This window comes from Triturus cristatus, chromosome 1_1 (assembly GCF_964204655.1).
Source record: "Triturus cristatus chromosome 1_1, aTriCri1.1, whole genome shotgun sequence".
In the NCBI taxonomy this organism is placed as follows: Eukaryota; Metazoa; Chordata; class Amphibia; order Caudata; family Salamandridae; genus Triturus; species Triturus cristatus.
The window spans coordinates 148,375,195-148,397,458 of NC_140579.1; the positions used below are offsets into that span (position 1 = coordinate 148,375,195).

Genomic DNA, 22,264 nt, shown 5'->3' on the forward strand with positions numbered 1-22,264 from the left:
TCACATCCAGACTTGGGAAGTCTTTTGTTGATTTCATTGATGTATCATGTCCTGGATTCTGGGTGCCACATATGTCTCATGCCTTACGATTACGTTTAGACAGCACAGATCTGCACATATTTGACAAGGAATAGACTCTTGAACAATCTTCTGAGACCACTTCTAGATTTCCCAAAGAAAGGGCAGGTCCTCCTTGTAGCCACAATGCCTCCCAGCTCAGAATAGTATTTGAGAAAGGTGAGAGAAGATGGTCTCCTTAAGAGAGTCCAAAAGTGGTAGAAAACCCACAAGGGAAAAACATCCTGGCCGTCTTAGAGCTTTGATTGATGATGCAAAGAGCTAATGATGAGAAAGCAAGTGCTTGAAAGAACAAGAAGGAGAAAAGAAGCAGGCCACTATCCAGTGCAATATCCAATTGAAGGGCCATCTGCAAAAAGCAAAAATCTGGGACAAAAATAGAAACAAAGTAATAAAGAGCACAAATAAAAATAGGAAACAAATGCGCTGCCAGGCATCCTTTAATCAAAACTGTTGTCTACAAAAGTGATCTCGCCCGGCATCAAGGGTTTGGCACTAGAACTGCTCAGCTCCCTTAGTCCAACAGAGAGCCAGTTGTTGCACTGGAGGACTTCACCTGAGACCCCTTCACACTCCCAATGCGGGGTCCCCCAGGGATCCTTGCTAAGTACCACCCTTTTCAATCTGTATGTCACCCCTCTAATCGAACCTAGTCGATCATGTGGCTTCTCAGTCCTTCCCTATGCTGACGACACCCAGACAGTGGTGTCAGTCTCTTCTAACCCAGAAAAGGAAGCCAAACAATGTAACGTCTGCGTGGGCAACATCGTTGTTTGGATGCTGAAACATTGTTTGAAACTAAATTCTGAAAAGACCAAGGAGTTGAGTTTGGCAGTGACACCTCTTTTTGGAATGCTACCTGGTGGCTCCCCAATCTAGGGTAGATTCCGCCTCTGGTCCAAAAAGGAAAGAATTTAGATGTCATTTTTAATGTCAAACTAGCATTCGCTGATTACATCAATCAGGTAACATCTGCTTGCCTTCCCACGTTCAAGATCTTATACAAAATCCTTCCTTTTCTTCCCATAGAGCTGCAGAAAACAATTATGTTAGCTCTGGTAATCTCAAAATTTGATTACTGCAGTGCTTTGTATGTAAGCACCCTGACAGCGCCTACAACTACAGACTCTCCAAAATGAGGCAGACCGAGTGTTGATGAACCTTCTTAAATTTAGCTCAATCTCACGAACCATTTTTGATCTGCATTGGCTACCAATTAGGGAGCGGATCAAATTCAAAGCCATAATGCCCTACACAAGTTCGGCCCTCTCTTTTTCTGAAAGATTTTGAAGTGGTACGCACCGACTCACAACGTGTGGACTTCCGCAGTGAGAAAGGTAGTTATCACCAGAATAACAAGCATTTGCAATGCAATAGGCTTCCCATTTGCGAGAGTTTAAACTATTGGCAATGTAAATGACAATGCCAATTTTTTTGTGTGAAATTCAACATATAAATAAAAGGTATTTTCATTTACAATGCCAATAGCTTCATCTTTTGCAAATGCGAGACCTATGGCATTGTAAATGCTTGTTTTTTAATGCACTGGGGAGATTACATGATTTGCCCAGAATCATAGGATGTTGAGCCGATGCCGAGACACTAACTTGCTGTACTATTCTGCCCATCGCCAGCACAAAAGCAGACTTCCCACTCAGAGTACCCTGACACCAGCACTACAGGCGAGTAAAAATACAATTTCATTCTCAAACAGCTTTAGCAAAGCCAGTAGTTTTAGCCTTTGCAAGACCTATTGGCTTTGTCATTTTTTTTTTACACGTTGCACAGCAGCAGGAGCTGATGTGCAACATGGCTTAAAGTTAAACAAGTATGGGGTCAACATGTTTGATACATGGTGGTCTGTAAGTCCTACCCATTCAAAATGCCCCTTCCAAGTCACTGTTTGCTCTCTTATGCACCCCCCAGCTTCCGCAAAAACAAGTTTGGTCAGAGGTTTTACATTGTAGGTGATACAGACTTTCCAGGCTCCCAACAGGGATCAGACACGGTAGCCCCTATGAAAATAACAAAAATGTAGGATGCCTGGAGAGTGGATGAGCTTGAACATATAGTAAGTACCTTTGCTGCTGAACCATCTACTTAACTGATCTGTACGCTGTGTATGACAAAACTGCTCTGACCTGTCTATGCATGTTTTATGTACATTGCTACTGCCCGAAGAGGGGCCCTCAGACTCTCACATCTCACAGATATTCTTTGGCCAGAGGCTGAATGGGGGCCCCTGAAAGGTTGGGGGCCCATCAGCGCTGAAGGGACCTGCGTTACGCCCCTGTGTATAGATTAATTGTTAATCGAAATTGGAAAACTGCGTTAATAGACACTGCTGATGACCGGGCATTTTTTCTCATTGCCACGGGCTCAGATACTGCTAGTAATGACCTTCAGAAACCAAATATACAAGCGGTTTAAACAATGAAGAAACTGAAGGGGCAACAATGGTATTTTGTGCAGAATTTAAATGTCTGTGTAACCACTGTGTCGCAACTGAAATAAATTCAGCTCATATCAAGTAAAAACGACCTAAATAAGCCAGTGTTCCGCCTCATTGTTTTATTTGTTCAAGACACAATCAAGCTACTCGAACAAATATCCGTAACAGGTTGAACATAAACTAGAACAGGAACAGTCAACAAGTCAAAGCAAATCTTCCCCATAAGCAATGAGCTAACAGCAACATGGACAATACGCTGTTTTTTAATGTAACCAGACAGAGTTAAATCGACAACTTACAGACAGCGACGTATTGGTCTTTAGGGCAACCTGGCAATGTCTTAAGGGGTGATCAGTGTAAAGGCTGGTTTTTAGGTCTCGCTGAGCCCAGCGCATGCGCTGGCTCAGAGAGACATTTTGTAAGTGAATTTTTAAAGTGCTGCTGACTGGGCTAGTGGTTTGCGCGTGCACGGTCGCGTGAACGCAAGCGCTAGGCCAGCACTTTGAAAACTCGTGCGTCATCACGATCACTATCGCTTTCAGAGCGATCGCGATGACGCACGCTTTCAATGCTTGTTTGCTTTGCGCGCGTGCACACACAACTCCCGCTTCTCCCCCCACCACATATCGCGTCTCGCGGCCGCTCGCCAAGGGTATAACATTACCAGGTGACCATCCTATATTGCCTTTCTGTGCGGCTTGCATTGCCAGTGTCTTGCCCATCCCATACATGGCCTTACTAGTATTTCGCCCAACCCATGTTTCCAGCTAGCCTCGGGGAATATGCACTTGGTTTATAGTGCATGGACCATGCATGAAAAAGACGATTTGGGGGAAATCACTGCGGCTCGGGTCCTTTAGCTGGGGATGCTTAAAAAGTGAAAGACCGCCAATACTAACACCAATGATAAAACAAAACATCTCAATGCAAAAGCATGAAGTGCGAGTGACCTTTTCTGTAGCTGCTTTAATGGCACGGGCGGGTGAGGTGTATCAATGGGCAGATATTAAGTTAAAAAAATCTCTAAACTTTCTCTCGTGACTTTTTTATTATGATTTCCAACCGTACAATACCTGATCTGTGTAAACACATTCAACACCAGTTAACAGGCCTAGCTCCATCCCTGCAGAAACACCCTTTATTTACCAGTAAACAAAGCTCGACTAGTGGACTGCTGACATGGGTGGCCTGCGATATTCACACAATGTTCTTTTAGAGCACTTTTCACAGGCGCTCCTGTTTTGACTCTCACCGTTCAGTAGCAGCAGTCAGGCGAACCTGTATGGTTTGTTTTCCCTTTCTAAAGTATTGCCTCAGTGTAAGCAGTGCCCGACCTGGCCTTTCTGGTTGGTAAACTGCGGGCGAACACATGGCTGAGGGAATTGTTCGCCCCATAAGAGCACAGTCGGCCAGTTTGCAGCATAAACTTCCAGGCGCTGTGGATGTTACATTTGTGATTCCAGGTAGCGAGCGCTATAGGAAAGTATGTTCCATCTACAGCTTGTTGATTCTCGTGCATGCGCGTGAGACTGGCAGAACATGGCACCATTGAAAGGCGAGGCTCAATTTTGAGTGTGCCCTGCTCGCACTATACAGCTTCCACTGGTGGCGTGTTTATGGAACGCTCAAGTTTGTTTAGTTTGTGATCTTCATGTTGATGGAGTGAGCCTGTGTGATGGTGAACCACGGCTTGTGTTTAACTAATTCCCTAAATGTTGAGATTGTTGTGTAGGGCAGTCACACCTCATTATTCTCAATTCTGTCTTACATTGTCCGCACTGAGACATTACTGTGTCTGCTCTTAAGCCGGCTGCTTTTAATGGGCGATACTTAAACAGATACACTAAATTGGTATTCAGGATGAATGATATAATCTGTCAATTTTCAAGGTTTTCCCCATTTTGTGTACTTTATCAAAATTAATACTTTTGTTTATGCTAATAGGCCGACTGGGGAATTTACATAAGGCACTGGGTTTTTAGGTGTGCAGTGGTATTTTACTTGCTTAGCAGATGCAGTATGCCAGTGTATTGAGCACAGCAATTGTTCCCACAAACATGCACACATAACACACAGATGTGTAATAGTATAACACATTTGAACACCGGCACACATGACACATTCGCAACCTCACCAACATACAGCTAAAAAAAAATCACATTGACCATGCCAATAGCTTGGCCATTGCCAAAACATAATGGTTTTGCCAATGCTTTTTAATATTACACCAGAAAGCACGTTGCCGGCCGAAAGTTCCCAGCACCTACAGCCAAGGATTTCTGTGCGCTTGTGACAGGGAACCATCTTTGTAACCCAGATTGTTCAATTTGAAACGTCCAGGTTTTGGGGTGCAACAGAAAGGGTGTTTGGGGAGGCAGTGCGTGGACACTATTAATAGTGACCGTCAGTGCTTAGCCTGCCACACTGACATACAGTTGTCACATGCACGCTTTCACTTAACAAGCAATCCGGGACAATGGCAGCCGAGGTCTCACATTTGTGAGAGTTTGAACTATTGGTCTTGTAAATGACAATGCCTTTTATTTGTGTTAATTATAAAAACAGATAAGTAAAAAGCATTGTCATTTACAGTGCCAATATCTTAAACTCTTGCAAATGCGAGACCTATTGCATTGCAAATGCTTTTTTTTCTAATTAAAAATCTCTTCCAAAGTTTAAAACTTCGCTAAACTAGACATCTTCAGACAATGTTTGTGGGCTGTACAATTCTAATTTTTGTGATCAAAGACGCCTAAGGCTTTTCCATTCAATCAGTATGCTGCTGGTGCGTCCATGGGAAACGCAGGGCTGTCAGCATGGATTGGTGTAATACAATGAAGTGGCAGCAGGCGGTGTGAAGCACGCAGCACGGGTAGTTACAGCACGTGCTTCCAAGAGACTTTCACATGCACAGCTGCTTTTCCGAATAACGTTTCCAGCACACTATGCTGAATTACAGAGTAAAAAGCAAAAAATACTTATTTAGTCTTCCATGCGCGAGGGTTATGAACACACCTCATTTAACACAAAAAGATGATGGACGGAATGTTGCACATTGTCAAACATTCACCCCCAGTCACAGATCTGGGTTTAATCCATCGTTATTTTGCTCACCACGCAACCCCAGTTCAGACATGGCCATATGCAAATCAGTCTTGACCCTGTGCCTCATGGGAACAGTCCAGACCGAACTGCCAAGCCAGTTACTCCCTGGACCGGAAACAAGATTCCTAGGACCGGTTTCTGGCATTTCAGCCGTCTTCAGCCAGGATAGCTTGACTCCAATAGCGTAGTGAGCACGGGTCCCACGTCTGGGAATACCCATCCCACTTAGAGTGAAAATGCAACACAAAAAGATGATGGACGGAATGTTGAACATTCACCCCCAGTCACAGATCTGGGTTTAATCCATCGTTATTTTGCTCACTATGCCACCCCAGTTCAGACATAGCCATATGCAAATCAGTCTTGACCCTGTGCTTCATGGGAACAGTCCAGACCGAACTGCCAGGCCATGTCTTCCCTGGACAGGAATCAAGCATCCTAGGACCAGTTTTCATGAGGCACAGGGTCAAGACTGATTTGCATATAGCTGGGTTCAAACTGGAACGGCATGGTGAGCAAAACAACGATGGATTTAGGCCCAGATCTCTGTTCTGGGGTGAATGTATGACATTTTTCTGCATTCTGTCCATCAACTGTTCTTTTTGCACACCTCATTTAATATCAGGCGAGGATCTAAAACTAACAGACTGGCTTTTCCAGGAAGGTCCCTGGAAAACAGGCTGCCTATTTATTCATTTAGAAGTGCCATGAGGGATGTCAGTTCACAAGAATGCTAGAAGTAGTAAAAGTTAGATCGTGTAGTTTTACCCCGATTACATCATAGTTAACCCCTTTCCTTCCCTTATCTCCTCAACAGCCTCCTTTGATGCATGGCTAAACACTTACACAGCGTAATATGCAACATGGCTAAACACTTATAAGGTCCCAAAAGCGAGACCTATTGGCTATGCCAATGCTTGTTAAGTTTGTATTTTTGGGCTGTTTGTGGCCCTGTTATGATCGAGGCGGTTTTTCCAGTTGATCAATCTGAAACTGCAAAACACATTGCCTGCAGCAATCACAAATGCGTCTAGTCTCTCGTCCCTTACAAGAAAAGAAAAAAAATTATGAAAAGCAGCAGGCGGGACCCGTAAATTAAAGCAAACTGTACCCGGCCAAATGATAAACTGTGACGTGCGGAAGGTGAAAGCAACATGAGCATTACTAAATGCACTCACGCAATGTGGAGAAACTGGGAGCACATCAGTGCCGGTGCCAGGCTGTTTTTGCCATCCGTAGGGTGCAGCCGCTTATTGAGAGAAGGAGGAAGCCCTGTGACTGAAGCTGTGTGCAATGAAGAGCAGCAGTAATGTGGTGGACCCTTCCCTGGCGAGAGAGTTGCAGACTGCAGCAGAGGAGCAGCAGTGGCTCAGTCATAGCTCTGCTTTTGAGAAGCGAGCACAAGCACCATTACTGCCGCTCCAGAATAGTTCGAGAGGGCGGCACAATCAAAACAAACTGCAACAGGTGGAAGTGCGAAAACTATATCTGTGCCAATGAGAACAAACTGGTAAAAAAAAAAGCGGGACGGTCAAATGTACGTTTCTGGGCGGAAGGCAGCAATGTAAAAATATATATATATATATATTCAAATGAAAAGAAGCGGCACTGTCAGAGGGTGGAAGCAGCAACGGACCTAAAGTAACATTTTAAAAAACAGCATTTGTAATGCAATAGGACTCCAATATACGCAAGACCTATTGCATTGCAAACAGGAGTATGGGCAGGCGAGAAGGCACGAACACTGGGAGTGGGGATGGGCTGAGAACGCATGGACTACAGGAGGAAGAGGTACGGGACGAAAATAATGCTCACAGTATCAATAAAGCATACTGTGCAACACTCGAAGTAAAGGGGCCAGTAACCATGGAAAGATACAAATGACAACATGCCTGTCATAAGGCGGGATTAACAAGCCTGAAACCAATCGGAAGGCAGCATTTAGGAACTAAGCCAATGAAAAAGATGGGCGGAGAGTGGGCTGAGCTTCCACTCCATACCGAATATTCCATGCCTCGCAAAGGGAGCAGCGAATGCGCGCTGCTGCTATAGGCTCGACCTAAAAATGGCTCACTGGGGAAGAAGAGGTTTCTCCCATACCACATGCAAATGGTGGAATGCCCTGACTGACCATCTCAGGACCCAGCCAAACCTCTTAAATTTCAGAAAAAAACTAAAAGCTGGGCTTTTTTCTCCCGCTGCTAATTAGGCCTTTAGTCGCACTCTTATCTCTCCTCCCAATTGGCGCTGCTCGGGCGATTGAGCAAGACCTCTGACATCCTGGTCAGGGAACTCTGCTCCCCTCCCCAGCAGCTCCGTTGTTGCGCGGCTGCCGCTGCCCCCTACACCTCTCTGCTCAGGTAGGTATTCGAGGCCCTCCTCCACCCGCAGGCTCCTGCCTGTGCCTCATCACTGGTGGTCCAGTGGGAGAGCCTTGCTCTTCTGCTGGTCGGCTCGGACAGCCTTCTCTATTGACTGTCTTTTTGTCTGTATCTGTGCCTGTTTTCCATCTGTCTTTGCTGTTGTCACTGTTATTATGCCTGTTTTTCTGGTTTTTGTATTTTATGCCTTTGTTGTGTCCTCCGTTTCTCTGTGCCCATTTTGCTGCCCTATTCTGGCTGCTGCTGTCCTGCTGCCCCTCCCCCCTGCTGGTTCCCGCTCCCGACTCCCAGCTGCGTTTCAACTCCCCCTTTTCCTATTTAATGGTGGCCGTGCACAGCAGGCGTGCTGCTGGCATGCCAAAGGCAAGCTCGTCTGCACCTGTCCGTGACCCAACCGTAACCAGCGCCAGTGACCCTGGTTCTCAGACCACTACGACGCAGCTGCCCTCCACGCACTCAACCCTGGAAGGAACAACTGCCAGCGGTCTATGCCGAACACTACCCACGGACATTTCTCCTCCCGACACTGCCACCAAAACTTCACCAACCTCTGCACCCCCACGGCCACCACCCTCCTGCTGGACGCCAGCAAACCCGAAGCCCTGAGATGCATCCTCCTCAACGTGCGCTCCCTGCACAGACATGCAGTAGAAATCTGGGACCTGCTCGACACCCTCTTGCCAGACGTCGCCTTCTTCACGGAATCCTGGACCAACCCCACCTCCGCCCCGACATCGCTACCGCCATCCCCGAGGGATAAAATAAAATCCATATTTTTAAAGCGCGAACTACTCACCCTTACGGGTCTCAAGGCGCTGGGGGCCGTTGTGGAAATTAAGTGAGCTATTGCCCAGAGTCACACGGTGGAGAGCTGAGCTGGCGCCGGAGCCAGGGATCGAACCGTGAGCCCTGTGCTCCAAAGCCAGCTGCCCTGGCCGCTGCACCACACCTCTCCACTACAAGATCCAGAGGAAGGACCGCCCCAACCACCCAGGAGGACTCGCCATCGCGCACAAGAACGCCCTCCGACTCACCACCTCCAGCATGAACGACTCCTCGTCCCCCACAGAACACCTCCATTTCCAGATCCAGACCAGCCCCAGAACGACCCTACATGGCATCCTCATCTGCAGACCTCCAGGACCTCGAACGACATTCGCCACAACCATCACCGACCTCATTGCACCCTATGCCACTACATACTGCTTGGAGATGTCAACTTCCACCTGGACAACCTCAGCGACCCCAACTCCTCTGCCCTCCTGGACAACCTCGCCAACATCGAACTGAAACAGCTCGTCACCAACCCCACCCACGAGGCAGGACACACCCTCGACCCCATCTTGGCAAGAAGCAACAACATTCCCTTCAGCTACACCACGCAACCCCCCTGGACAGACCACCACTGCTTACACTTCTCTTTCAACAAAGCCCCCGCTCACAAACCTACACCATGCCCTGCGTGAAGGAACTGGAGCAAGGTCACCGAGGAGCATCTCAACTCCATCCTCAACCACGATTCCCCTCTCACCTCGACCGATGCCAACTCTGCAGCCAACTCTGCAGCCAAAGAACTACACAGGTGGATCACCGACTGCGCAGAGAAGCTCGCCCCCCACTGCAACCCCAACAGACAGCGCACCAAAAAGGCCACCTGGTTCATCACCGACCTCTAAGAATCCAGATGCACCTGCAGACGTCTCGAGAAGCGATGGAGAAACAGCAAAATTGCGGAAGACCAGACCATCTACAAGAACGCAATGACAGAATACCACCAACTCATCAGATCCACCAAAAAGACTTTCTTCCGGAACAAAATCCTCGCTAATTCCAACAATTCAAAAGAATTCTTCAGCATCATCTAGGAATTCACCAACCCCCCCAGCAAAGCCACGGATGTCACACCCTCCCAGGACCTTTGCAACAAGCTCAGCTCCTACTTCCATCTGAAAATCAAGTCCCTCTACGACAACTTCAATGAACAGACACCAGACCTCGAAACCACTCCTTCCTCCAGCAAAGACAGCCAGCCTACCATCTCTGCTTGGACCCCGGTAACCACCAAACACACTGCAACGACCATGAAAAGCATTCACTCAGGAGCCCCCACGGACCCCTGCTCACCGCACATCTTCCACAGAGCCGCCACCGCCATAGCACCCGAGCTACAACACACCATCAACGCCACCTTTGAATCCAGAACATTCCCCGACGACTGGAAATGCGCAGAAGTCAAGCCCCTCCTCAAGAAACCCTCTATAGACCCGACGGATCCCAAAAACTACCGACCCATCTCTCTCCTCCCCTTCTCGGCCAAAGTCACTGAGAAGATCGTCAACATCCAGCTGACGAACGTCATTGAAGAGAACTCCATCCTCGACCCTTCCCAATCTGGATTCCGCAGCAACCACAGCGCCAAGACCGCCCTCCTTGCCGCCAAGGACGACAACCGCACGCTCCTCGACCAAGGCCACACAGCGGCCCTTAACCTACCAGACCTCTCCACAGCCATTGACACGTCTCCCACTGCACTCTGACACCCTCATGCAGGGAACCGTCCTCAATTGGTTCTGCTCCTTCCTCTCAGGCAGAACCCAAAGAATCAGACTCCCGACCTTCCTCTTCCTCCCACAGAGATCAACTGCGGAGTACCCCAAGGATCATCGCTCAGTCCCACACTCTTCAACATCTACATGGCCCCCCTTGCCTCCATTGTCAGACCGCATGGACTCAGTATGGTATCCTACGCCGACGACACCCAGCTCATCCTCTCCCTCACAAAGGAACCCGACACCACCAGACAGCTTCCAGGAAGGAATGAAAGACGTTGCATCCTGGATGAGCAGTAACTGTCTGAAGTTCAGCTCGGAGAAGGCAGAAGTCCTTGTCCTCTGGCCCACCCCCTCAGCATGGGACAACACCTGGTAGCCCACTGCCCTCAGTAGCCCCCCCACACCCACGGCCCACACCCGGATCCTCGGCATCATACTCAACTCCTTCCTCACCATGACCCGACAGATCAACGCCATCACTTCCACTTGCTTCAACACCCACCGCATCCTTCACAAGACCTTCAAATGGATCCCCCCCGAATCCAGAAACACCGTCACCCACGCCCTCTATGCTGGAATCAACAAATCCCTGCTATGCAAACTCCAGACCATCCAGAACACCGCAGCCAGACTCGTCCTCGGCATCCCACGACACGAAAGCATCACCCAACACCTGCGAGACCTTCACTGGTTCCCTGTCGAGAAGAGAGTAACCTTCAAGCTACTCACCCACGCCTACAAATCCCTCCACAACACCGGACCCAAATACCTCAATGAGAGTCTCCATCCACGTACCCAAGAGAAACCTCTGATCTGCCGCCCTCACCCTCGCCGAAACCCAGCACATCCACAGAGCGGGTGGAAGAGCCTTCTCCTACATCACGGCAAAGATCTAGAACGAGCTCCCGATCAACATCAGACACCCCTCCTCTCTGCACACCTTCAGGAAGAGCCTCAAGACCTGGCTCTTCGGCTGATTCAGAGCAGCATCCCCCAACCCCCAGCACCTTGAGACCTTCACGGGTGAGTAGCGCGCTGCACAATTCCCTGATTGATTGATTGATTGATTGATTCTCTCTAGGACTCTCTTTGGGCACCAGCGCCAAGACACCAATTGGCATTCACTCGCTCTGTAAATTGACATAACACAAAAAGGGTCAAACGTCATCTTGGAATGGGATTTCTAGACCACATCTTATGGGCTGACCACTATCTTGGAAAGGACTCTTTGTAGGACTTGACCATGCCTTCACTCTTAAAATCACTGCTCTCACTTGGGATGTGAAGAAGAAGCCCACTTTTGACATCCGCCCTCCAGTGCTACATTCCGCAGGCCCGCTGCCGGCATGTTCTAGGCACGGAACAGCAGAGGATGCCCCACTTGGCATGGACAAGCATCAAGGCACTAGGAAGGTTCCAGTCATGCGTGTGCTCAGCCGTGCATTAAGCCTGGTGTATCACAAGAGATGCGCCTTTGAGCTTGTCGGTGGTTCGTCTACTTGGCCAGGAAGGATGAGGAGGTGTTAAAAAAAGACTTGCTCTCATTTTGACTTCTCCAGGTGCCCTGAAAACAGACACCTTTCCCACCGCTGTGGCGTGTGCTCTGGAAAGCAGGGCAGGCTCCTGAGTGTGGGAGGTGGAAACTGTAGCAAGCACATCTGCTTCAAGGCTCACTTCTGGTCAGTCGCAGTTCTTTTACTCATTTGATCGATTCTTGAGTAGTATTACAGAGTTTATGTTCAGGACTAGTTGGCTGTGCGTGATGCTCTAGACATTGTCAGCATGTCTTCCTGTTTGTGAAGTTTTTGTAGTAGCTCTTGATTAAAATGGGCGGATTCGAAACCTGCGATTATCTAAGGCAGAAGAATCTCTCTGGTTCCATTGCCAAAATTTCAATGGTGGAAATGTTGAGGCAAGTTACAAATGAATTTATGGTTTCACCAGGCTTCTGAACAGTGAAATGAAATATATATTGTTCCTAACCTACCTATTCGGTAGAGAATGGCCCATCAGACTTTCTTTGAGTTTATCATAGGAATCGCGCCCTCCATCTTCAGGCTGGAAAATAATATCTTCGATGTCAGTACGTAGTCAGTGAAGCAGGCATTTGTCCTTTTCAGGGTTGAGTGCATTCATATAAAGGTCGAACTCCACCCCCGGACACAGGTTGTGAGTGTCGGCCAAAGGGACACCCAGGGACAGTGAGTCAGGAGACCTGGACAATGAGGAGAGCAGGCAGCGCATTAACAGCACACAGAGTACTTCCTCAACTTCGATATCAGGCTTATCTTCTGAGAACGACAAGTTGTTGATATAATCTATAAAGCGCAGCGAATGCCCGAGGGCGTCTTGGCGCTAGCATACGCGAGGGAAGCGACAAAGGGAGAATGTAAAAGACAAGAGCCAATCGTTTATGTAAAGGCTGGACTAATACTGTCTCGGATAAACCAAGTTTTCAGATGCTTTTTAAAGCATGTCAAGTTAGGCTCTTGCAGGAATCTGTTCCTTCAGGAGGCAGTGGAGGATAGCGTGCCACACATAGGCCGAGATCTGTCTTTGGGACAGTGCAGTGACATCTTCTTTCCACTGCCCCTCGAAGCCTGACTTTACTTTGGAATCATCTTGATTCCGATGATTATTGCACCACACCAGTCAATCAGTCAATCAGTGATCTTATAAAGCACAACTACTCACCCGTGAGGGTCTCAAGGTGCTGTGTCTTCATCAGAAGGCACCTGAGCAGTGCAGGGAAAGGGATGGCAAGAGACACCCGAGGGGCAGGTTAGTGGTGTACAAGGAGCACAACAGTAAGGGCATTAGAGAAAGTCAAAGAAAGTGAAGATTTGAACAGAAACACAGGAAATGGGGAGAGAGACTCCACTGATATGTGTAGGTGAGGCAGGGTGGAGAGATGCTGAGAGACCAATAAATAGTTGAGAAGAGGCAGCTGGGGTGATGGCCAGATGAGGGATGTGAGAGCGTGGCAAGAGTGAGTGAAGACTCAAGACAGGGCAGAGAGCCCAGTGAGGCTCAGTCATGGTCTGTGCGTTGAGAAGGTCTGTTGAGTCCCTTCTTGATTGCCACAGAAAGTCATCACATACACTCTCAGTCACACACCAGTCGAACTGCACACAACTACTCATCGTCATCTTCAATCGCCACATGGACTCAAAACGGGAAACCCCAATGACATACGAAATTCTGAACTCCGGAACTGTCTCAAGGCCAGAGACCAATCGATGGCAATGGAACCATCTTAAGCTACATGAAACAAAAACTTAAATGCTTATCATGGAGCCTGGCAAAGTTATAATCCATTAGTGCATGGGCCAGACAATCTAGGTACAATGCCAAACATATCTAAGAAGTGCGAAACCTTGGAATTGTTATTGGCTTTAAACTGTCCAAGTGGGGAAATTAACAAAGTCACCTTTCTACACTTCGAAGACACTCCACTGCATGTTCCTCATCTTGGATTTCCACAAAGGGTACAAGCAGCGAGATCGCCCATTTTCTCCAGATGTTGTGCGTTGTCTGTATCACCAGGTTCCTCTTTCGACCACGAGAGGACTCCAGGGACTCAGAGCTCAGCCGCAAGATAACTTTCATCTAAAGACACGTCATTCACACACTTCCGCTGTCCTGAAGGCTCTCCCCTGGTCAACAGGCACACCTAGGTATTCATTCATTCAATCTTTATGTATCACTCGAATGCACGGATGTATGTCGTTACAACGCACACTTTTACAACGCATGCACTTACAACGCATTTTTTACAACGCAACATCCACTACAACGCATTCCATTACATAGCATGGCACTACAACACATTTTTAAAAACTACCTTTACAACGCATTCCATTACATCGCATACTACCTTTACAACGCATACCATTACAACGCATAATATTAAATTGCATTTAAGGTAAGTATTGGATAGTATAGGGGTAAAAATTACTATTCTAACTCCAGGGGGTGCAACAGTAGGGTAAGTGTTGGATTGCGTTGTAATGGTATGCGTTGTAAAGGTAGTATGCGATGTAATGGAATGCGTTGTAAAGGTAGTTTTTAAACATGCGTTGTAGTGTCATGCGATGTAATGGAATGCGTTGTAGTGGATGTTGCATTGTAAAAATTTCGTTGTAAGTGTAGTGCGTTGTAATAGTTGCGTTGTAAAGGTTGTTCACCGAATGCACAGTGCAGCACATTGATCTATCCTTCTACCGTACAAACCGGAAGCAGTCGGCAGCTCTGCTGTCTCTACAGCAGTCAGCTGCCAAATTATGGGATTCCCTGCCAGGGACTATAAGAGCCACTGACTACAATCTGGAATGTAAAAGAAGGGTTAAAGATTGGCTGTTCCACACCTGACTATCATCGATTCCCTGACGCACCGTCTTCTGCAAAAGGGAACCCTCAACAAGAATAAAGTCTGCTCTGTCCACAATCAGGTCCGGCCAACTTGTCAATGTCTTACGCAAGAACCAATCCTACTGCATGACAGACCCTTCTCTCACCTCATCCCTGAATAATGTACAGTAAAATAAAAGAACCAGCAATCACGCTCTGCTTTTCACCACCATTATATTGAATATTCCCTGCACGAAACAAAAAAAGGACTTTGATTTCTGACCCTCGAATATATACAGTTCTGTGCCTCGCCTGTGCCCCTTACACGAACCCTATTCTAACTTACATCTTTACTGCTCTTTCAGGGCTGTCCCATCCTCAGTTTTCCATTTCTCCTTTTTTAGAACCTCAAAAGGTCAATGCACTAAACGTGTGGTCATCGCCTGACCTGGAAGTCTTTCCTCCTGATGCTAACAGATGCTGGCCCCTCGCACCTCTGTGCAGGGGGCTCCTCGTCAGTGCTGGGACACCCCTGTCTGTTTGCATGCCTTATGGATTCGCCTGCTGGCCTGCATGAGGGCCCTGGTGAACAAACAAACGCAGGCCTTTAGCGTTCAGCAGGAGCGTCCTGTAAGATACAGGAGAACATCTGAAAGGAGGGGCAATCCTGTACCCTACTCTGCTGAGCCTCACAGGGCTGGACCACGGCACCGCAAGGCGCAGCACACAACGCTAAGTAATGATAAAGACCTACTGGTGCGTTATGTATTACCCCATCATTAAGTGAGGAGCGCCATCTGGTGGTCATTCTCTGACTCTGCAGCAGGGACGCACAGGAGCCGCGGCGTGATCTTTCATGGTCATTAATGAGTTATTAAGGGAACGCCTGTGTCCTTTTCGCCACCCTTTACCATTGGACTAGTGAGGTTTTAAAAGTCCAGCACCATCTGATGATCAATGCCACATGCGCGCTAAACCACATTTACTTGAGACTCGTTTTGTAGCCAAAAAAATTAAGCATTATGACCTTATTTTCAGCTTCTAAAACTCACCAGTTCCAAGGCATGTCACTAAAAAATATATATTCTCACTAGCGGTACTGCGAATTACCCTCGTGTGTTGCTAAATACTCCGTGGAGTTTCGTTATATTGAAAAACGATTAAATAAACTTAGTACCCAGTGCTGCGGGCTCATTGACATACCAGTGGCACATTATGCTGTGGTCAACAGTGCTTAATTTGTACAATAATAAGTGCCGGGGCCCTGACAAGGAGGCCACTGCAGCTTGCCTCACCTATCTCCCATCACCGCTGCCTAAACAACTACTAACCCTCTCTCTCACCAGCAATTTCGACAGTTCGGGTTATTCCAGGTCCCAAAGCTAAAGGAATGGCCGGGGAGGCAGGTATTAGTATTTTTTAATGTATGTTGTATTCATAAACAAATAAATGAGGTGAGCAGCGCCACCATGTGGCAGACTGTCATAAGTGTAGTGGTGACAATTAAGTGCCAATGTCTAGCAATTAAGGCGGAGTAGGGTCGCCCCTGCTCGTTGAGCAGTGCAAAAGAAAAAATTATAATAATAAGTTATTATCATTTTATTTTTCTTTACAGGACTCCAGCCAGGTCGGGTGGGGCAGGGCTGGGCTCGCCGCCGTCAGAGGTAGCAGGAATGGTTTGCACTCCTTCCCTAAGTGCGCATGACAGCTTTGCGGGCCCTGCCCGCCCTCTGGGGCAGACCAAAAAGTCATGTGCACTTGACATGTTGTGCACTGGGGTGTGTTGTACAGCTGGGTAGAGAACGTGCCCAGCCTCCCAGGTACTGCCTGAGTAGCCAAACAGGCTGCTCAGACCAATCACAGCGCTGCTCTTGCAACGTCCTGATTGGCTGGGAGAGTCTGTGAGCCTGGGTGCTTCCGGTGGCAGAGAGCGAGGACGGAGGAGAAATGTGCGGCGGCGGTGGTGACGGCGAAGAAGGTTTATTTATTTGATATATTTATACATATTTTTTCACGCCTCCCCACCCCTATACAGAGGCAGCCACCACTGTTTGTTTAGCCTGTAGCGTTAAAATTCTGTATTTAGCCTTAGGGCAAGGGTACCCTCCGAATAGCCATGCGCTGTGTAAGCCTAGTCATCCATTCATTCATACAGTGGGCCCCTTTGACATCTGGGCCCCGGTGCCACTGCACCTGCTGCATCAATGGAAGCTACAACCCCAGCAGCAATAGAGGAGGACAAACGGGGAAGTTCATGACGAGATTGGGGGCCTGGATTCATGGTGGGTCGTGCTTCTCCAGCACTGTGCATCCATACAGCATGCACAACAACAGTTTTTAGTATCTCAGGTGCTGCCTGTCTTCTTGTCACGCTGTGCCTGGATGTGGGACTGTGATTCGGGCTTTCCGCTCAGACGCGTGTGTGCAGAATGGGCAACGCACTTTGGACTTGGGCAGTAGATGGGATTTTGTGCGCTCCCCATCCAAGTCGATGACTGCTGGGGCCAGTGAGCGTACAGAACTCTGAAGCGGTGCAATAAAGGTCATATGTGCCCTTTCTATTTATTCTTGTGATTTATTTAGTGTGGACATGGCCCGGAGGCATCAGAGTGCATCTCAATCAACCAATCGAACATTTGTAAAGCGCCGCACATCACCCGCGAGGGTCTCGAGGCGCTGGAGCTGTTTGCTGCCGAGTGGACGTTCATCAGGGTTGTTGGTGCATCCGGGGTCCAGGGTTCGGAGGTCAGAGGTGGTGTACCTTAGTGGGTGGAGAGCCAGGTATCCTGGCGCTCAATAAAACCAGAGCATATCAGCAACAAATCGCAGACAGACATGTACAGAAGGCATCAGAGCGCCTCACAAAGAAGCAGCACATTTACTTGTACCGTAAGGTGGAGTGGATGCCGAAGCGGTCGCGTCGCTGTTTTCAATGGAAGCTGGCAAAGAAGTGCTGCTGCCGTGAAGAGGAGAAGTGTCCAAAGAGATCCAAGCCTGGATTGAGGATGGAAGGAACCTGAAAGCAGAGGGGACATATTCATGTTAAAAACATGTACAGCACCCCGTAACGATCATGAACAGTTTGTGTAGGTTGAGGTTGCTATGAGTTTGGCGGGAGCATGAGGAGGTCGGAGCGGGTTAGGCCAGGTGTCGTTCAAATAGAAGACCTTTCGGGTCTTTTTCTAAGGTGACATGACATCGTCGGTGGGAGGGAGTTCCAGATTCTTGTGGCATTTCCTGAGAAGGATTGGTTCATGCTTAAAGGTAGGGAGTTCGAGGAGAAGTGATTGAGTATTTCTTGAATTTAGGTTGGCGCCTGAGATTTTCAGTCTCTCTGGGAGGTCCGAGGGTAAGGGGGCGTGAATAGCTTCATGAGTGATGCAGGTGGTTTTAAATTGAGCTCGCGCCTCTATGGGAAGCCACTGAAGGGATCATCGAATCAGGGAGATTTAATTGAATGTCTTGTGTCCTCTCACGAAACAGGCTGCCACATGAAGGACTGCTCTAAGTGGACCTAGGTGGACTTTGGGAATGCCGGAACGGAGTGCAATTGCTTAGTCGAGTCTGAAGAGCACGGGCACCTGGACAAGAGATTTAAGATCTTGTGCAGGGATGAGGTTCCTGACTCCCCAAAGCAGTCTCAGCTGGAACCGGGCACTCTTAGCCGTAGAGGAGCTATGGCTCTGGACGTTAAGATATCTGTTGAGGGTGAATGCAAGAGATTTGGCCTTCTGAATGATGGAGGGGCAGCCGCACTGTCCGGGAGGAGATCCATTCAGTCTTGGATCGAAGAGTTTGTGTTCTTTGGAGAGGTGAGAAAAAATTATAGGGCATATTAACAAGGGCTTTATCTCCGCATTTTTGACTTTAAACGCCAAAGAAGAGGAGATAAAAATATCACCCTATCAACAACAGGGTGCTAAAATGCAAAATCGCATGTTAGCACCCTTTTTCACTATGCTTCCCTTTGCATCTCTAATAAAGTGGGCGTTCCAGAGCAAAATAATAGGAGAAATGTCGCTAAGCAACAGTTCTTCTATTATCAAGCTTCGCGCTAACCCTGTTAGAGACCAAAAAAGCAGCGCTAACCACGGTTAACGCTGCATTTTACGTCTGCTAATTTTCAGACTTAGCCATGTAATCCAATGGGAGGTGGATTACATGGCTAAATCCACCATGGGTTCTCAACAAGGATATCCCTATCCTTGTAGTTTTATCGCTGCATTACCAGCGATAACCTCCCAAAATGCTGCTATCGCTGGATTTTTTATTGCCTAGGCGGTTAGCATTGTTAATAACGCGATAACCAGGCGATATTATCCAGCGATTGCGGGCGTTAAAAAAATTAACGCTAAGCGCCCTTAGCGTTAATTTTCCCTTGTTCCTTGTTAATATGCCCCTTCATTTTCACTTGGTTACGTTTGAGGTGTTTCTTTACCATCCAGGCTTGAACTATTTCCAGGAAATTGGATAGGCGGGTGAAGTCTTCCGGGCATAAGATCGTCCGGTAGATTTGGGTGTCATTGATGTATGGGTGGATGAGGGCTCGTGAGTTCCTGAGGATAGTGTAGGGGGGCTTGAGGTGGAGGTTGAAAACGGTTAGTGAGAGAATCAAACCTTGGCGGTCCCCATGTTTTATATTGACTGGTTGTGAGACGGCATTACCAATTTCGACTTTTTGGGAGCAGTTTGGTAGCTATGCGGTGAACCACTTATGGATGACACCATCGATAGCCATTCGGTGCTTCAGGGTGTCTACAAAGCCTGATGGTTGATTATGTCAAACGCAGCGGAGCGGTCGAGGAGAACAAGTAGACAAGAGTTACCAGTGTCGAGGATGTGGAGGGCGTTGTCAGACAGTGCTTAGAATGGCAGACTCAGTGCCGTGACCCTGGTGGAATCCGGATGGAAGGGAGTCAAGGGGGGTGCTGACCTGGATGTGGGATGACCATTTAGAAGCAACAGAACAGAGAGGCAGGGTGGACACTGGGCAGAAGTTGTTAAGGTCATCAGTGCCCAGAGATTGTTTTATAGGAGCAGAGGAATTTAACCCCATTTTAGACGGTCTGGGAACCAGTCTGTGATAAGTTAACCAGGGTTGTCCAAGTGAGGAGAAGCAGTTTAGATAGAGATTTGCTGGTGGAGCTCGGAATGGCGTCACAAAGATGGTTAGAGATTTCACCTTGAATAGAGTTCATAGAAGATCTGCCTCTGAGATTGGAGATGAAGAGGATCATGGATGCAGGGCCTTGAAAGGCAGATATTATTTGGCTATGTTGAGATTGACTGGAAGGGAGATGTTAATTTCTTTGTCTTTTTTGTTTAAGAAGTCCGCAACGTTATTGTATAGGATTTCAGATGCCTTAAATGGGGGAATAGAGGGAGGGTTGGTGGCCTGATTAATTATCTCAGATATTTGTTCTGGTCTGTTCTTGGCTGCATCCAGGAGGGATCTGATATGTCAAGCCTTGGCTTTAAAGATGTGGCTTTGTTCTTGAGTCTCGCAGCACAAAGCTTTGTTAGACTTAATAATGAGGGTGCTCTGTCGTGAGAAGTTCTCCAGTGTGAGAAGCTGGCCTGGTATATGCTGTCCACTAATTAAAGTGGCCACCCCGTATCAGTCCAAACATACCCCTTATGGTGATAGGTAAAAGACAACCTTTATTGAAAGCTATCCTAGTGGTAGCTATGGAGAGCAGCCTTCAGGCTAAGTCTCGAAGGAATGTAAGGCAGCTTGGTTTACCAGATTATAACCTCTTGAATGACCAAATGAAAGGACAACCACACCAGGTATATATTTAAAATATATGTATTTAAAATAAAACACACCCCTCTAGTCTCTTTATGAGACTGGAGTTCGAAGTACTTAAGTTACAAGTCAGTATTCAACAGTAAAAGCACAAATACACGTTTGGGCCCAAGGGGCGTACCAAACCATATACCAAAAAAGTGGTATAAGAACCACGACTGAACTAGACACAAGGCCTAGAGCCTGTAGAAGTGCTTGGACCACAAGGAACTACCCAAGGTAGTGACACAGGGAAACCATGGGGGACGCGTGCAGTGTGTGAACACAGCCTCGAATCGGCGTTAACTTCTATGGGAAAAGTCGCAATTGGAAATTAAGAGTTTAAGGACACCTAGAGGATGACTACAAGCAAACCCTTTTGGACTTAGAGGTGTCTAGGGCCAACACCCATGGGAGCACCGGGGTACTCGAGTTACCTCACCCAGGGAAGCCGTGTGCATAGGTGACTTTTGGTGTCAGGTCGCGTCGCTGTTTTCAATGGAAGCTGGCAAAGAAGTGCTGCTGCCGTGAAGAGGAGAAGTGTCTGAAGAGATCCAAGCCTGGATTGAGGATGGAAGGAACCTGAAAGCAGAGGGGACAGAGTCTGGGTCACTTACCAGTGACCAGGGGCACGATAGTCCAATGCCCACTGATGTCGGGTGCTTCAGGTGAGTTGATGGATGTCTTGACTCTTCAGCCACGAGATCCAGGAGGCGTCGACGACAACCAGGAGCTGGATTCGAGCTGTCCCACAAAGTCAGTCGAGTGCTGCGCTGTCGGCGACCAGGATGGACCCAACAAGCCTTGGCAATGGCAAGTCACGTGGAAATAGAAGAAGGATGTCGGTGCAAATCAGCAAGGTCTGAGGGACTCACCCAGCAAGGGTAAGTTGGGGCACACCTGGAGCAACCAGGATAGCCCAATCAGAAGAGGAGTTGCCTTTGTGGGGACCCACTAGCCAATGGGCTAGCGATCGTGAAGGAGCATTGAGCGGTCGCACTTGAAACTGGCCCACGGATCACTTGTGGCGTGGAGGCCAGAGATCTTCAGTGCAGGAGGTGCTCTAGGCTGGGGCTACTTGGAGGCCAAAACACAACTTCGAGGAAGACCAGGAAGATGATGGATCGGCAAAAGATCACGGTGTCCAGGGGCCGTGGTTCCACATCACCCACGATAGCCACGGGCCTCAGCTTTGCTGTGGACTCAGGGTAGCCTCGGCAAAGTCTGGAAATCCACCTCTGGTGATGCAAAGTCTTTGGCGTCCGGCAGGAGCTTCAGAGTTTCAGACCGGGCAGTTGCTTCTTTGGTGCCTGCCAAGCAGGGGAGTCACTCCTTGACCCCAAGGGAGATTTCTTCAGTCTTTTAGCGGAAATAGAAAGTCGAAGGTCCAAGATATATGTTGCAGAGTTTTGTCCAGGGTAATCTAAAGTCTCAAGGACTGGGTTCCTATACTTGTACTAAGATAGGGGGTTGGACATACTCTGGGGACCCACCTATGGGAGGGTTTGGAAAGAGGGGTGATTACACCTATTTCCTTTGTCCAGTTTCACGCAAGAGC

At 48.0% G+C, this 22,264-nt stretch overlaps 1 protein-coding gene across 2 annotated transcripts in view; it reads left to right on the plus strand.

Moving 5' to 3' along the window:
- The first annotated feature begins 16,825 nt into the window (after window positions 1–16,825).
- SIT1 (signaling threshold regulating transmembrane adaptor 1) overlaps window positions 16,826–22,264 on the plus strand; it is a 187,245-nt gene continuing 181,806 nt past the window's right edge. Inside the window, exon 1 of one of the 2 annotated variants that reach the window (XM_085623795.1) lies at window positions 16,826–16,896. The gene's annotated coding sequence lies outside the window, so the exon portion shown is untranslated. The remainder of the gene's footprint in view (window positions 16,897–22,264) is intronic. The other variant, XM_085623801.1, reaches the window with a different exon arrangement.